The sequence below is a fragment of the Pantherophis guttatus genome, chromosome 8 (genome assembly GCF_059756535.1).
Source record: "Pantherophis guttatus breed Tessera chromosome 8, ASM5975653v1, whole genome shotgun sequence".
Lineage (NCBI taxonomy): Eukaryota > Metazoa > Chordata > Lepidosauria > Squamata > Colubridae > Pantherophis > Pantherophis guttatus.
In genome coordinates this window covers 26,655,548-26,672,395 of record NC_142070.1, presented here as the reverse complement: position 1 = coordinate 26,672,395, position 16,848 = coordinate 26,655,548, and positions in this window count along the sequence as shown.

Below are 16,848 nucleotides of genomic sequence, written 5' to 3'. Positions count from 1 at the left end.
ATTCCCTCCCCACTCCAGGGGAAAGTTACTGCAAAATCCCCATTTCCTCCTGATCAGCTGGGACTCGGGAGGCAGAGAATAGATGGGGGCAGGGCCAGTCAGTATTTACTGGTTCTCCGAACTACTCAAAATTTCCGCTGCCGGTTCTTCAGAACTGGTCAGAACCTGCTGAATACCACCTCTGGTTATCATGCAGAAACACCTTCAACAATAAGCAAGTCTGAATGGATGTACTTCAAATAAAACCTGGGCTAAGTTTTTGGACTGTCAGAAACTTACTAAAATCAATAGTGTAAAAGAACTTTGGATTGTTTGCCAGTTATGTTTTTAAAAAACTATCATTATGTATGATTATTTGGGCATTTAGGAAAAATCATGAAGGGGAACTCAATCTTGGCAGATTTAAGATAGTTGGACTTCAACACCCAGTGAAGCAAGGCTTGCTGTGGGATTCTGGAAGTTGAAGTCCACCCATCTTAAAGCTGCCAAGATTGAGAAATAATAGCCTAGATATTTTTACAGATGGTAGTGCTGGTTTTAGGCACAAAGCTAAACAAATTACAACTTAGGGCCTCACAAAATTTCAGATTTTGAGGGGAGGGGGTGTAGCTTTTAGAATTTGATGTAGCTATTATGTGTAATGTAGTTTTTAAAATCTTGTGTATCAAATTTTATGTGTAATTTTAAAATGGTTTTATATTTAATTAAAAGGCTCTTTGGCCTGACTATCCGCTTGAAGAAGACTGAAGTACTTTCTCAGCTTTTGCCAAGTACCCAGCCTATAGAACCAAAAATCCCTGGTGAGAATAACCATATGACAGATGTAAACAGTTTCAAACATTTGGGAAGCGTTGTCTCAAGCGCTAGGTCTTTGGACACAGAAACTGACTCCAGGATCAGGTCAGCAGCTGCATACTAGGCAGTTGCATACTAGTGTGCTCAATCAACACAACGTCTGTATCTCCACAAAGCTAAAAATTTATAGAGCTGCGGTTACCCCTTCCCTCCTATATGGATTTGAGTCCTGGATTCTGTACCAAAAGTATATCAAAAAATTGGAGAAGTTTCAAATGTGCACTCTCCACTCCATCGTTATGGGTGGGACATGTTATAAGAATGGATGACTGCTATATGCCTTGCCAGTTGCTCTAAAGCAGGGGTGTTAAACTCAAGGCCCGTGAGCCGGATCTGGCCCGCGGGGTACTTAGATCTGGCTTGCAGGGCTGGCCTGGAAACAGTGAAGTATCGGCCTGCAGTGCCTCTGCCAGTAAAAAAAAGGTTTCCAACAGCGGTGAAATCCACTTACTTTCGCTACCAGTTCGGGAACAGGAGTGCACAGGAGTGTGTCTCTCTTTTGGGCATGCACAGAGCCTTGTGTGTCTCTTTTGAGCATGCGCAGATGATGTCCCGGCGAGTGGGTGGAGCCTCCCACTGCCGGCGCTACCGGTTCATGCGAGCTGGATAGATCTGGCCAGATTTTACCGCTGGTTCCCAATCTCCATTTTTGGCTGGGACAGCCTCCTAAAACCTTCTGCCAGTGAAAAGGGAGATCTGGGTTACAAGAGGCCATCCCAGCTGAAAATGGAGATTGGGAGCCTGTTTTCACTGGCAGAGCCCTCAAACCGCCACAGGCACCCCTGACACAAGTGATGTCAAGCTGGCCACGCCCATCCTGGCCACACCCATCCCGGCCCCTTGAGGTCAAACAGAACCCTGATGCTGCTCTCAATGAAATCGAGTTTGACACCCCTGCTCTAATATGTACAAAATCTGGGAAAAGACACTGAAGTTGATCATGCAAGCACTACAGGTGCTGTGAAAGAAGCCCTTTGCCACTGTGACATCCAGCCAAAGGTACAAGAAATTGCATCTGCTGACAGAACTCACTGGTGACCCCTGTGCTATGGTGCTATGATGCCTCACCAGCTTTGAAGACAAACATTGCCAAAAACTGATAGAAAACCATGAGTGGCATCACAGAATAACACCTACAGTTATTAGAGCAATGATTTTCAAGTGACTCCTTTGGGTTAGACTCTGCACTTCCAGACTGGGACTACAGAAAACAATGTGTCTTCTTTGAACGTGAAGGAACGTGAAGGATATATTTTCGATTTTTTTTTTAGTGTGTACCATTCTGAGATCTTCTGATCTAACTTTTAAATCAAGTTTTATGTAGTTTAGGGCCTTAGCAATCTAAATTCTGCACCTCCCATGAGATCTACAAGGTGTGCCTGCAGAGACCCCTTGCTAAAATCCTCACAACTTGGGAAATACAATCAATTATGCTTAATGAATATCATTTATTATACTCAGGAAGTTATTAAAACTGGCTTTTTCAACATGCATTTGGGGATTTGCTAGAGTTCTAGATTTACTAGAATTACCTATGTGATAAATGTCTATCCCTCAATGAAATACCATTTAAAGATTATAATATTGTAATATAATATTGCTTGTATTTCATTGCTCAATATATTGATATTTTTTCATACATTTCTATATTTTACTGCTTGTAAGCCATTTAAATTAAATTATTGAAGCTGTCTAAAAGCACTCATAATGCATAAATAACATAGTCCCAAGATGGAGTTTGTGGACCAAATATGGAGTAACTGCTATTATTATCACTGTCAGAATTTCAGTTGTGGGAATTGGTCTCATATCCACTTTTCTCATCTATAAAATGCTCGATCATTGTATCTCCTAAGTGGGCAAACAGAAACTTAGCACTGGATTTGATTTGCTGTTGCTAGATTTAACTATAAATTCTGCATAAACGTGTCTTTAGACTCACGTAGGGACACACATTTTGAAATCAGCAGTTGGCAAGGGTGATTTTGATAGCAGAAGAACCCAATCAAACATTGGTACTAGTCTCTTCCTTAAGGCATTCATATTTTGTTGCCACAGTAGTATCCACTGAGGTAGATCAAAAAGTCAACGGTGGTCAAAAAGATCAAAATAAAAATCACTGTACTATAATAACAGACCCACCCCTCTTTATGTAAATGCAGCACTGATGCTGGTGGAGCTTTGAATGTGCTGTCAGAACAGCTATCTTAGCTCCATTCATCTTCACCACAGATTCTGCTGCAATGCTAATATTTGCCAGAGGAAGTCTTTGCATGCTACTGGGACTCTGCAGCATCAGGATTGTTGTTCACATGGAAACATGCATGTATAAAAGTATTTCTTTAAATAGTAAGGAAGATTGCAGGAACCATTTCTTAAGCAAAACGGGTTGAAATATTTTTTTAAAAAACCTAGAACACTGAGATGATATTTGGAAATTTATCAGGCAAGGCTGATATTTTCATCTGTGGGTATCAGGGCTTTAATATCAGGCCTCAAAGACATTTGAGTAAATGTTTCAATGTCAATGGCATAGTGGTTCTACCCATGATCAGTGCATCTTTGCAGAGTTAAGTCTATTTCATTAATCTATTATACACATATTTACTTAATTAATTTACTAATATTTATGTTCCACTTCGCCAGTAGTGAAATTCAAATTTTTTTACTACCGGTTCTGTGGGTGTGGTGTGGTGGGCGTGGTGTGGCTTGGTGGGTGTGGCTTGGTGGGTGTGGCAGGGGAAGGATACTGCAAAATCTCCATTCCCAGCCCACTCTGGAGCCAGCCAGAGGTGGTATTTGCCAGTTCTCTGAACTACTCAAAATTTCCGCTACTGGTCCTCTGAACTGTTCAAAATTTCTGCTACCGGTTCTCCAGAACCTGCCAGAACCTGCTGGATTTCACCCCTGCACTTCGCCCCAAAAGCTCTGAGTTGCTAATATTAAATAAAGAAATCATAATACTTCCAAGAGTAATAATAATAAAAAAGCATAACAATAATAAAAACAATGATAATCAAAGGACATAAGGCAGGGGTGTCAAACTCAAGGCCCTGGGCCCAGATCCAGCTATAGGGTTCTTAGATCTTACCCGCAGGGCCACCCTGGAAACAGCGAAGGACTGGCCCGCAGTGCCTCTGCCAGCAAAAATGGATCTTGCAAGGGTTTCAGGGTGCCCTCCCGAGCTCTATTTTCACTGGCAGAGGGTTGCAGGAGGCTGTCACAGTGAAAATGGAGCTCGGAAGCCCGTTTTCACTGACAGAGCACTCAGCCCTCCACAAGTGCCCCCAACTTGAGTGATGTTAAGCTGGCTATGGCCCCCTGGCCATACCTCCCCCCGGGGTCAAACACAACCTTGTTGCGGCCCTCAATGAAATTGAGTTTGACATCCCTGATATAAGGGCTAAAAACAAATCCAGTGCATCACTTCTAATTTTCACATTTTAAAAAAGTAGGGTTTTAGTTGCTTTGCATTGGGACATTACACATTGCCAGAGGCAGCTTATTCCATAGGGACAGGACACCAGGGGTGGGTTCTAAATTATTTTACTACCGGTTCTGTGGGCGTGGCTTATTTTGTGGGTGTGGCTTGGAGGTCATGTGACTAGGTGAGCATGGCTAGCTGGTCAGAGTCATTTCTGGAAGGTCCTCGCACTTACGACCAGTCCTCGCATTTACGACCCGACTCATTTGTTTGCTTTTAACATTGATCAGCTGTAGGACGGCCCTTTGAAGCCCCGCGGCAAGAGTTTAAACAGTTTTTTTCCCTCTAGTCATCAGCTGGGACTCAGGAGGCAGCAATAGATTGGGGGTGGGACCAAATAAAAGGTAAGAATAACGTGGGCGGGGGGGTGGGAGGGCGGGGAGGGGGAGAACCGGTTCGGTGACATCATATCGTCACCGCTACCGGCTCGGCCGAACCGGACCGAACCGGGAGGAACCCACCACTGCAGGACACCTATAGAAAAAAACCTATTTTTATATCCATATTCCCTTTACTTTCCTAGGAGGGAGAACCCAAAATATCTCCTCTTGAGCAGATTGGACATAGAAGACAATTTCTCTTTGGAGCTGGCAGTTTAATTGTGGTTCATAATTTCATGGTTCGCTAACTGTGAATTACATTTGTCCCCTATCAGAAATGTTTCCTCTGTTCAGTATAATAGAGTAAGAATTTAGTTCTAAGGTTTTAATCCTGCAATCCTCTTTATTTAGAAAATAAATTTAAAATAAACAACAGCAGGAAAGAGAAGCAGAAATTGGCAGGTAAATTACTGTACTTTTCGGAGTATAAAACACACTTTTTTCCACTCTAAAAGAGGGTGGAAATGTTGATGTGTCCTAATACACTGAATACAGCCATTTTTGGCCTCCCAAAGCCCTGCCCTGCATGTCCCATTTTCGCCAAAAACAGGCCCATTTTTCACAAAAACGGGATGCACAGAGGGTTTGGGAGGCCTGCAGAGTGCTCCTGGGGGCTGGGGAGGGCAAAAACACAACAAGTGGTGGGTTTGGGAGGCCAAAAATGGGCCCATTTTTGGCCTCCCAAACCAAAATGAGTGCTTCTGGGGGTTAGGGAGGGCAAAAACATGATGCACGGAGGCTAAAAACTATTTTTTTTTCTTGTTTTCCTCTTCAAAATCTTGGTGCACTTTATACTCCGGTGCGTCTTATAGTCCGAAAAATATGGTAACTAGAATCCATAGAATGTGTCATAGTTCCCTCTGGAGTGGAAGGAAGTTCTCTCTCTTTTCTTTCCACCAGCTTCTGAAGACAGTTTCAAAAACAGAAATCTTGAAAGCCTGAATATAATAGGCTGAATTGCCCTGCCTCTATTTAGCAATCCTGCTCAAGTTCTAATTGTCTGTGGAATAGGTTTACCTGTGAGGTTGACATAAATTGTTTCATTTTCGTGGCTCTCAGCCAGTGGTGGGTTTCAAAATTTTTTACTACCGGTTCTGTGGGTGTGGCTTGGTGGGCGTGGCATGGCTTGGTGGATGTGGCAGGAGAAGGTTACTGTAAAATCCCCATTCCCTTCCCACTCCAGGGGAAGATTACTGCAAAATCCCCATTTCCTCCCGATCAGCTGGGACTCGGGAGGCAGAGAATAGATGGGGTCTGCTGAAACCCACCTCTGCTCTCAGCACAATGAAGAGTAGCCCTGAAATAGGTTTGGTCCCAGTGCCCTGCTGACTAGCTTTACAGCTGCTGCCTTAGAGCAAGGCAAAAGCCTGAGTGGTGCCTGAGTGGCGCAGCAGACTAATGCTACTGTTAAAAGTAGTATTTAGCTTCCAGCTGCCTGCAATTACTGCAAGTTCAATTCTCACCAGGCTCAAGGTTGACTCAGCCTTCCATCCTTTCTAAGGTAGTAAAATGAGGACCCGGTTGTGGGGGCAATAAGCTGACTTTGTATAAAATATACAAAAGTATGAAGGCTATTGCTTAACGTATTGTAAGCCGCCCTGAGTCTCCGGAGAAGGGTGGCATATAAATCAAAATAAAAAAATAAAAAAGGGGGTGAAAAAAGGCACTGTCTCATTATCTATAACAAACCATTTGCTTTTTTTTTAATGCAGTGGCTATGATTTGGACTATCTTCCCAAATGTTAAGCCGAAGATTCATAGCTGCCATATTTCATCTCAATACAGATGAATGGTTACTTCAATAATTGTTACTAGGACACATGGATTACAACAGAGAAGGAAGAGATTAAATGAATTCTCTCTTGGGCAGGGTTTTCTTATGCCTGTCTGCCGTGTTTAAGCAATTTTGTATTCTGGTGGTAGGATTTCAGGATTTCAGCAGTGAAAGTACTAAAAGACAACTATTTTCCCAAGATTATCATCTGTAAATTGCATTAGTTTCTTTTCTTCTGATCACTACTTCCAGTTAAAGGGAAGTTTAGATTCTCTTAATGAGACAAAATGTGCTACTATAATTAATGTTCTCCTAGCAAACAGAACAACATGTGCATACAGATAAAGCAACCAAGCCTGCTTCTGTATAATTAGTTCTTACAAACCAATAATCAGGAGCTAATTGCTTTTATTTCTGTTCTAACAGTTCACTAAATGCTCTTTCCCTGCCTACTTCCAACCCTCTAATTTATTTTAAAAATGCTTAATTATTTTATAATTTAATAAGTAGGAGATTGAGTAGAGATATATTCATGCTCAGAGTTTAAGATAGCGGAGTTTCTTTATCGTGAAGAACTTTTATTACACTGATTTTTTTTTTACAGCCTCGGTTGCCCTATGCCTTCTATTCATCATAGATTTAGGATTCAAATACATTCTTTAATTTTTTTCCCCATTCCTACAGTTGATTCTTATACCTATATTTCCAATTTTTCCTAAAAAGCAAGATATAAGTTGTATACTATAATTATGGTGTAATCAGTAATTACCATGGTTTTAAGATTTGAGGAACAAATGCCAGTATCTCTGTTATGATAACACTATACTAATAGCCAAAAATGCAAAGGATCTGCAAACTCTAGCAATAAAAGTCAAGAAGCAAAGTGAGAAAATAGATTATAATAAATAAAATGAAGATCAAACTAATGGAAACAGGTCAGTGGTGGGTTTCAAATTTTTTTACTACCGGTTCTGTGGGCGTGGCTTGGTGGGCGTCACTTGGTGAGCGTGGCAGGGGAAGGATACTGTAAAATCTCCATTCCCACCCCACTCCAGGGGAAGGTTACTGCAAAATCCCCATTTCCTCCTGATCAGCTGGGATTTGGGAGGCAGAGAATAGATGGGGGCAGGGCCAGTCCGAATTTTTACTACTGGTTCTCCAAACTACTCAAAATTTCTGCTACCCGTTCTCCAGAACTGGCCAGAACCTGCTGAAACCCACCTCTGAAACAGGTAGAAGAACCAGTCTTAACATTAACAATGACGATATCAAAATTGTGGTACATTCTGTCTTTTATGATAAATCATTGACAGTAAAGCAACAAGTAATCACAAAATACACCTGGACTAGCATTTGGTAGGATTGTGGTATTCCTTGTGACATTCTGTGGAAGAGAAAGTTGGACTCTGAAGAAGAAAATAGGAAGAATACTACTGCTTTTAACTTTAATGTTGGAAAAAACACCTGAGAACACCATGGACAGACCAGAAAACAAACCAATGGATCATCAAGCAAGTTAACAAAGAGTTTTTAAACAAGCCACAAACAAGACTGAATTTATCCAACTTTGGATACTTTATACAAAGATCTTCTTTGGAGAAGACTAATGCTGGGATATGTAGAAAGACAGAGAGCATTAGGATGACCAGCAACAAGGTGGATGGATTCAGTTACAATGCTGGTGAACACACTATTTAGTTGACTTGAAGGATAAGGCTAGGGACAAGTTTTCATGAAGAAAATATCTATGTGGTCACTAAGAATGAACAGTAATGGCACATAACCAATCCATCAATCAATAATTAAATTGTTTGTTTATAATTGTCACATGTGAGCTTTTCTACTTTTCAAATTTCAGTTTGCAGAAATTCTGGAAAAATCCCTGAGTGGTAAAGAATTTAAATCAGTTTTTCATTGTTTTTGTGAGTCTAAAACTGTTTAATTATAAGATGAATGCTTGACATGTTCAGCAAATGAGCCCTTTAAATTCACAGTTATAAGGGAAGATGTTAAACAAGATCATATGGTAGAAAAGGCCGCACTAAACAAAACAAAACACTTAAAATAAAACATCTAACATAATGCTTTTTAAAAATCCGCATTAACTTTCACTTTGTCACCCAAATCTCATGTCCTTCAAGGGCCTTCAATGTTTCAGCAGAACCCCCTTTTTCATCCAAACCAAACAGCAATGTGAAAAGCCAATTTCAAATCATGTAGACCAAATCTTCCATTTCCTTTTGTAATATCTTATTTGTTGTGGTATTATTATGTTTTCTAAATAAAACATAAAAGATGTGGTTTTTTACCTTTTTTTTTTTTTTGTACAGGGAAGCACACTCTTGATTTAAAGTATATTTAATTAAAAGCCTGCATTTATATTTGGCTTCAATATTTATACAAATTATTTGGGAAATTTTTTATTAGAATAAGAATACAAATGAATGAATCAAAATAATTTCCATTTCATTGTGTTTTGCATGTAGGCCAGGCCAAGCCTATATTTTTCATTTACTGTTTCCTGATAAACTGAAATCTGATATTTCATTTATTTAAAGCAGCAGAATTTATCATTTATTGATTGGATTATGCAAATGCAACCTTTTAAAATTTTGTTGCCTTTCTTCAGGCAAAGGGGTAGATGTCATAATTCTTGTTTATTACAAGATAAAACAATTATGTTTCCACCTGTTGAATATACTGGGGTGATGGTGAGGGCAGAATCATGTTGTCAGCCAGTCTTCAGTGATTTGATACCTTTATCTAGCCCCTGTATCCAGAATTCAATCTATAAAGAGCATAAGAGAAAATCCAATCTCTTTATATTCTCAGTTAGCTAATTTAGCTGCCATTTTTCAACAGTTGCTCTTATCTTGGAGTAGAGGAGATACTTTTGGAAAGATTGGATATAAAACATAAGTTACATGATTTCAGACTGTAGAGTCTTTCCCTGATAATTTTAAAATATTTTGCACCTCAGTCAGGATAGAGGACTCTGGAACTTGAAGAATGAGATCAATATATTGCATCTTTTTATCATTCCTAATCTTTGGAAGCTGATGCTTCCTTAAAAGCAAAATGTAATAAATAGACTAATACTATAATTCTGGTAGAAATGTATATCAGACTGAAAGCTCGGTACTAAAATAAATATTGTATAATTAAATATAGGGGAAAAAATCTTAATGTTGAGTTCTATTTTTGAGCTATATAGGGAAATCCAGCAGATTTTCATCATATTTGTCCATATTCATGCCTCCTATGAAAACTTGCATCAAAACCTGGCCTATTGACTTTATATTTTAATAGGAGCTTTTTAAAAAAAAGTACAGTGTACAGTCAGACTAAAATAATAGGATCCAGTCATTTCAGCAGTATCTTTTTATGAATTAATGATCAGTTTTACCAATTACAACACAAGGAGTAAAGTCATTCCCACAAGTGAAAAAATCACTAGTTTTTATTCATATTTTAAATGCATTTGCTTTGCGACAACTTTCTTAGAAACCATAGTATACAGTTGGGAAATACACTTCTTACTAAGGTTCAGTTTATATAACTTTATAAAGCCAAATTAAAATAAAGTAGAGCGCACTGGGGAAAAAAAGTTAGCAAAAATGGAGCAAGAGAAATCTTCCTAGATCTTTCTATATTTTCAATCTTTCCTAATTCCCTAACGAGAATCACTAAATATTATTGCTGCACAAAACTCATTTCCAAGTCAGAAACTTCAGTAAACTGTGACTGAAATCAAAAAGGAGTAGTTCTCTCTTTTAAGAGAAATCTACCACGGGAGTTCATAATTGTCTTACTAAGCATTTTAATTCAGCCTTTTCCCCCCACCCCAAATCTGAGTCTTCCAGATCTCTATGCTCCCTGGGAATTTTTGAGCTTCTGATGCCATCTAATTGATTCCATGTTTCTTCCTTTTTTAAAAAAATCACCTTTGTACAGCATGTATAGTACATATACATGCTATATGTATGAAGGACTGTCACACAAAAAAAAGCCACAGCATTATTCAGGACATGAAATTATAATCAAATTACAGGAAAGTAAAAGCCACTTGATTTTTTTTATTTTTTTATTTAGCGTATGGCAAATACATGGACTTAAAGTAGTTCAAATGTTAATGTCCAGTCCACCCAACCATTTAAGGACAGGGTGGTTTATGTTGAAAAAAATCAGATATTGGGCGGGTGTAAGGTCTTGATGGACATTCGGACACAATGTGGTGGATATTTTGTCGAGGAGCACCACAGTCACACTGAGGGGTAGAGACAAGACCCCACTTAAACAATGAGTCCTGGCAGACACCATGGCGGATCCTGTTCAGAGTTGACCAATGCTGGGGAGGAAGGTCAAAACCTGGCACCGTTTGTTTGGGGGGGTCATCTACATAACTGCCTGTTTCTGGGTGTTCAGCAGCCCATTTGGCTTTCCACTGTGTGTTGACATCAAAGTTGTTAGACAGCTGTTGAGCGAGTGTCAGAGAGGGCTTCCTGGATTTAAACCTGCCAATTGATAGATGAGGAAGATCAGCAAGAAGTGGATTTCTCATAATTTTGTTATACGCCTTCGTTAAGGCTTCCTGCCTTCGTAGGGTTGGTGGTGCAATGTGGCTCAAGACGGGGAGCCAGCAAGTAGGAGTAGATTTTATGCAACCATTTATAATCCTCATTGGGGTGTGATGCTAGTTCACCTCCTCATGGTGCACCCTGGATACCACGGTAGTGTGAACCAAATAACTAGCAACAAGTGGCAGCCAGACTACATTGAAGAATTGGCAGTTAACGACAGTTGGCAGCCAGATTTGTAGAACTCCTGGCTCTCCAAATACATGGCAACGGATAAACAAAATAGGCCTTTTCAGGCCCAAAGGTCAAGACAGATTGGGGACATTGTCAGAATGTGCCAAATTAATGTTAAAGGGCTCAGCAAATCTAAGAGCTAATACATTTCCAAACTTTTATTTGAAAGGAATATAGATATGGCCATCCTTCAAGAAACACATATAGATAATGATCATCAGCAATACAGCCATTTCATAATGGATACATTGGGGAAACAATGAGATGTTGCAGATGTTTTATTGCATATGCTAGTCTGAGAATCTGATATTGATTAGTGATGTGTTAATTTAAATTCCTGCCCCGAACAGACATTTGGACCTTAGGCCCTAATAAGCTTCCTTCAGGTCAGTGAGATGCGCATAGAAATTATTTATTTAATAAACTATTATTTAATATAGCTATGGTTTGTATGTTTTTAATATGATACATTAACTGTGGCATATATCTCTGTCTCTGTCTCTGTCTCTATCTCTATCATCTCTATCTCTATCTCTATCTCTATCTCTATCTCTATCTCTATCTCTATCTCTATCTCTATCTCTATCTCTATCTCTATACCTATCTATCTCTATACCTATTGCTGTATTAGAACGATTGGGCTGTGCAATCACTGAGGCGAAACTCGATAACAGGTAACCTTTTATTAACTCAACAATAATCACCACAACAGAAGCGCCCGCACCAGTTTGACAGCTCCTTTTATATTCGCTGTCTAACAGCTGAGCCAATCAGAATGCTGCTTGACTTTCCATGCTCTCCACTAGGGGAATGGCTCCGGAGAGGACTTAGAAGACAACACCTATCTAATCTATTTAATCTATCATCTATCTATCTATCTATCTATCTATCTATCTATCTATCTATCTATCTATCTATCTATCATCTAGAGATATAAGCAACTAATGGCAGAAGCAGTTAATAGGAGATAGGAAAACCAGGGAAGAAAAAACTCTTGGAACACAAGGAAGCAGATGGCTGATCAAATACGTTGCATTGGGACATCAGGGTTGGTAGCCAGGGATACAGAGGAGAGAACTGGGAAGACAAAGAGAGCTGTGGACATGTCAGTGGAATATGCCATGCTGAGATCTTCTTTGGGGAAGAGGAAGGAAGATACACACTAGTCTTAGCTTAATTGCCCATTCTGTTGTTGCTGTTGGAGTTGGAGTTAAATTAAACCCACAATTTAACAGACCTTCAGCGTTAACAGACTAATCCTTCTGTTAGTCTGTTAAATTTAGGATTTGTGATATAATCAGTGAGGTCATTATCATTATATACTTATCATCATATACTATCATTGTATTACCATATACTTATACACAATAATATCCTCATTATGAGATAATGAGTGACAATGAATCAGTCATGATATTAAATGAATGCATACTTAATTGGCACAGGAGAAAAATCTATTAAAATGACAATGTAATACTAATGTAAAAATACAGGGATACTGAATTATGCTTAATTTTGATCTCATCTTCAAGGTTCCAAAAGCATAATTGTAAATCTGTTGCTGTAATTGTCCTGGGAAAGCTTAAAGCAGCATTATCATCATCTTTGACAGTATTTGCCACAATTAACATATAAGTTAATATGTTATCAAGTATTGATCACTATAAAAAGTGGTACAGTCCAAATGTTGGCAGGTGCTGGTATTTTTCATTGTCTTATAAAGTCTATTATAAGACAATGAAAAATACCAGCATCTAGCAACATTTTTTAAAAGTAGTGTCTCAGAATGAGTGTCTTGATATAATACTAAAATGTAGGCCAGGAAACCTATAAGGGTGGTGAAAGGTTCAGAACGCAGGATAGACTGTTTCTTGGTAGTTTCAAAGAGTGGATCTAAGGGGAAAACCAGACACAGATGAAAAGGAATGAGATAAAAAAAAAATTAAAGGCAAAAAAGTTATGAGCATAATGGGAGAAGCTGTAGCTCTAGCATCTTTACTGTTCCTAGTATCAGATACTGGAAGAACTAAAAGTTAGTCAATGATTTATGCTGTAGTTTTTAATACAATTTTTATGCTGTAGGTTTTAATGTAATTTCACCCCAAAAAAGGTGAAAATAGAATATGTGTAGGAAGAAAAGGTACGTCTGCTCTCTGCTGTGAAAAAGTTATATAAAAGAAGGAATGGATACTGGACATTCAAAAAAATTTTGAAAGCTGCTGAGAAGAGAGTATCAAAGAGAGCCACAGAAGGGTCTTGAATTGTGATAATGGGAAATATACAAAGGGAAGTTGGATGGAATGGTGAATGGATGCGAAAAAATGCATAGAAGAGAATGACAATTAAAAAAAGGTTTTGCATAATGTGAGTAAAGACAGTGATTGGAAATAATGTGGTTAAAGAGCTAAGGACTGTTAAAATTAAGAGGCAGAATCTCTTTTAGGCAGAGTCATTTTGAAGAAAGTAAACATTTGCTTTGGAAGTGTATAGACAGAATAGATTTAAACAAGAAAATTTCAACAATGGAGTTCTATTAAATATAGAAATGATGAACTTCTACCGAAGTTGAAATAAAATGAACAAAAAAATGTTGGAAGAATATTGTAAACATTTATACAGGAATATAATGGTATGTGGAGGCATGTAACTTAAATACATTCTGTAAACATTAGTACAAAACATATCGATGAAAAGGACATTTTAAATGTTGGGACTACTTTGAAAATAATAAAGCTATTAGAGGAAAAAATATGGATGTGCGACTCTATTTGACATGTGTGAAGATGGCTTCTGTGCTTGAGGATTGAAAGAATTCTGATATTGTTCCTCTCTAAAAATAGAAAGATAGCGAAAGTAAATGCAAAAATTACATGAGCACTACTATGTTAAGTATACCTGAAAAAGTATTTGGAAGCATTTTGATTGAAAGAGTGTGACAGATCACAATGAGCACAATTTGAGAAACTGAATTGCAGTTTTATGTTTGGCAGGAAATGTATCCATCACAAAGCAAATATACGAAGAGTGAATGGCTAAATTGTAAGTGATTGTGGTTATATGGAGTGGATAAGATAGACAAAAAGCTTTGTGAATACTTCGTGAATACTCTGTGAATACTTTGTATTCACATTTTCTGTATCTAAAGCATTGAAAACAGTATTTTTGTGGTGAAATAAACTTCTACGAAAGGATGCTGTAAAGACTTTTCAAGACACACAGCACCATTACCAAGTACAGAGTAGATTAAGAAAAACAATCTGACTATGAAAATAAAATAGCCTGAATGTTTAGAAATGGGAAACAGTGATGGGAAAATAGGAATAACGAACATGTCTTTCAAAATTAGAGACATATGTGTAGTACCAGCAATACATACATGTTTAGTTAAAAGCAAATAACATTGGAAAAATTAAAGTAACAAGCGTGAAAAATATTGTAAAACCTCTTGCAAGTCTAGGAAAAGAAGGATGAAAGTACGTTGGTGGTTATCCCAATCAGTTCAAGAGGAAAACTAGTACCGGTAATACCATGCCCAAAATTGTGATTTTTAGTCACTGTTTCAAAAATTTTACACTTCTTTCCTTTCCTTCTTTAACATCCCCTTCTCAGTTTTGTTCTCCACCACAATCCTAACTCTCTTTTACACAAATTTGTCTCTCAAGACACTTCTACGTGCAACTGATTTAACTACTGTGTGGTCCAAGAAAGTTTATGGGACAATAAATTTATTATTTTTTAAGCTGATGCTGTCTTCAATTCCTGAATAAAAGATTCAGTATAAAACTAACAAACAAATGATTAATCGCAATAATTTTTTCAATGCACGTTTGGCTTTCTAACATTCCTACTACAGGAAAGACAGATGCAAAGGGTAGAACTCTTGCACAATTTGCTGCTGAGCCAAAGGAAAAATTGCAACAGATGTAACTATATTCTCACCCCTCAACTATAAATGATACTTGCCAAAAAGCTTCTTCCAAACAGCTTCCTTCAGAGTTGAGAATTACAGATATTGGCTGCATCCACACATCGTTTTAAACTTTTGTTATTTTTAACGTTGCTTATCCATCCCCCTGGAGTTCTACAGCAGATTGCACCACAAACTAAACACATTACAGTATCTAAGTTCACACAAGATGCAAAAATACAAATCCTAGCCAAATTAGTTTAGAATGTTGGCCAGACGACAGCTGCACAAATAATTCTGTTTCTATCTAATGGTTGCTTCATTAGGTAGCATTAGAATATTATTTTTCTGGCTTTGGGATTATATTAAGAGGCCACACAGATTTCTAATTTATTTCTTTTGCTTCTAGCTGGCACATTAATAAAGCAATGTTTGCTTTGTGTTTTGCTTTTGACATGTTATATATGAATTCTGACATATAGTGTTTAACACCCCTTTGAAACCAGTACGGAAGAACATGACACATATATCCAAAGAACGTCTGACTCTCACACATATCTGACCTCTCTCCTTTTCAGGAAGTACGGATGAGGCAATGGAAGGCTAGACCACAAAAAAGGCAGAGAGAAAGAGTTTTCTGCCTGTGAATTTGTGAAGGAGAAAGTCTTGTCAATTCCTTGGACCATAAAATGAAAATGGGATTCAGGGCTTGATAACATTACACTAGTCTGCTCACTGGCCTGTTAAAGCTTGAATAATCTGATGCATAAATTTGAATAATCTGAATACATAAAGATGCTAGAGAAGATTTTTATGCTTGAAATAAAACCCAGAGCAACAGAAAAATAGGCAACAACAATTCCTTCCTCACCTAGGTATGCAGATAGTCCTTGACTTATGACCGCAATTGAGCCCAAAATTTATGTTGCTAAATGAAACATTTGTTATGCGAGTTTTGCCTCATTTTACAACCTTTCTTGCCATAGTTGTTAAGTTACTAACACAGTTATCACGTGAATCTGGCTTTCCCATCATCGGCTCATCAGAAGATCACATGACCTTGGGACACTGCAACAGTCGTAACTATGAGTTAGTTGCCAAGCATCTGAATTTTGATCAGTGTACCGTAGGGATACCGCGACGGTCATAAATGGGAAAAAATGTTCACTTTTTTCAGTGCCATTGTAACTTTCAACGGTCACTAAATGAACTGTTTGTAAGTCGAGGACTACCTGTAATACATTCCTTCAAGAATTCCCCAACCCCTTACACTTTTTTGTTGTAGAAAATGGGAAAACACCACGTTAATTTTTCGATTTGATTCTATTTTTTTTTTTTTACCGTTTGAGCTGCATATCTCGCTCGCTCTTTTTTTTTTTTAAACCAAATAATTATTTTTGGTTAGTCCCGGCGCTGCTAAATTTGCAAAGTTCTCCCACAAGCGTTTGCTACTAAGCCAGCACTTTTCCTCCCGGTCAATTCTAGGCGGCAATGGAAGGCGTGCTCTCTCCTGGACCGAGGCCGGGAGGCGGGCGTTTGGTTGGCCTTTTCTCGCCAAGGGAGGGGTGGGAGCAAGAGAGGCGGGCGGAGGGGGAAAGGAAACGAAGCGGGAGTTATTCGCCGGTGGCGGCAAGAGA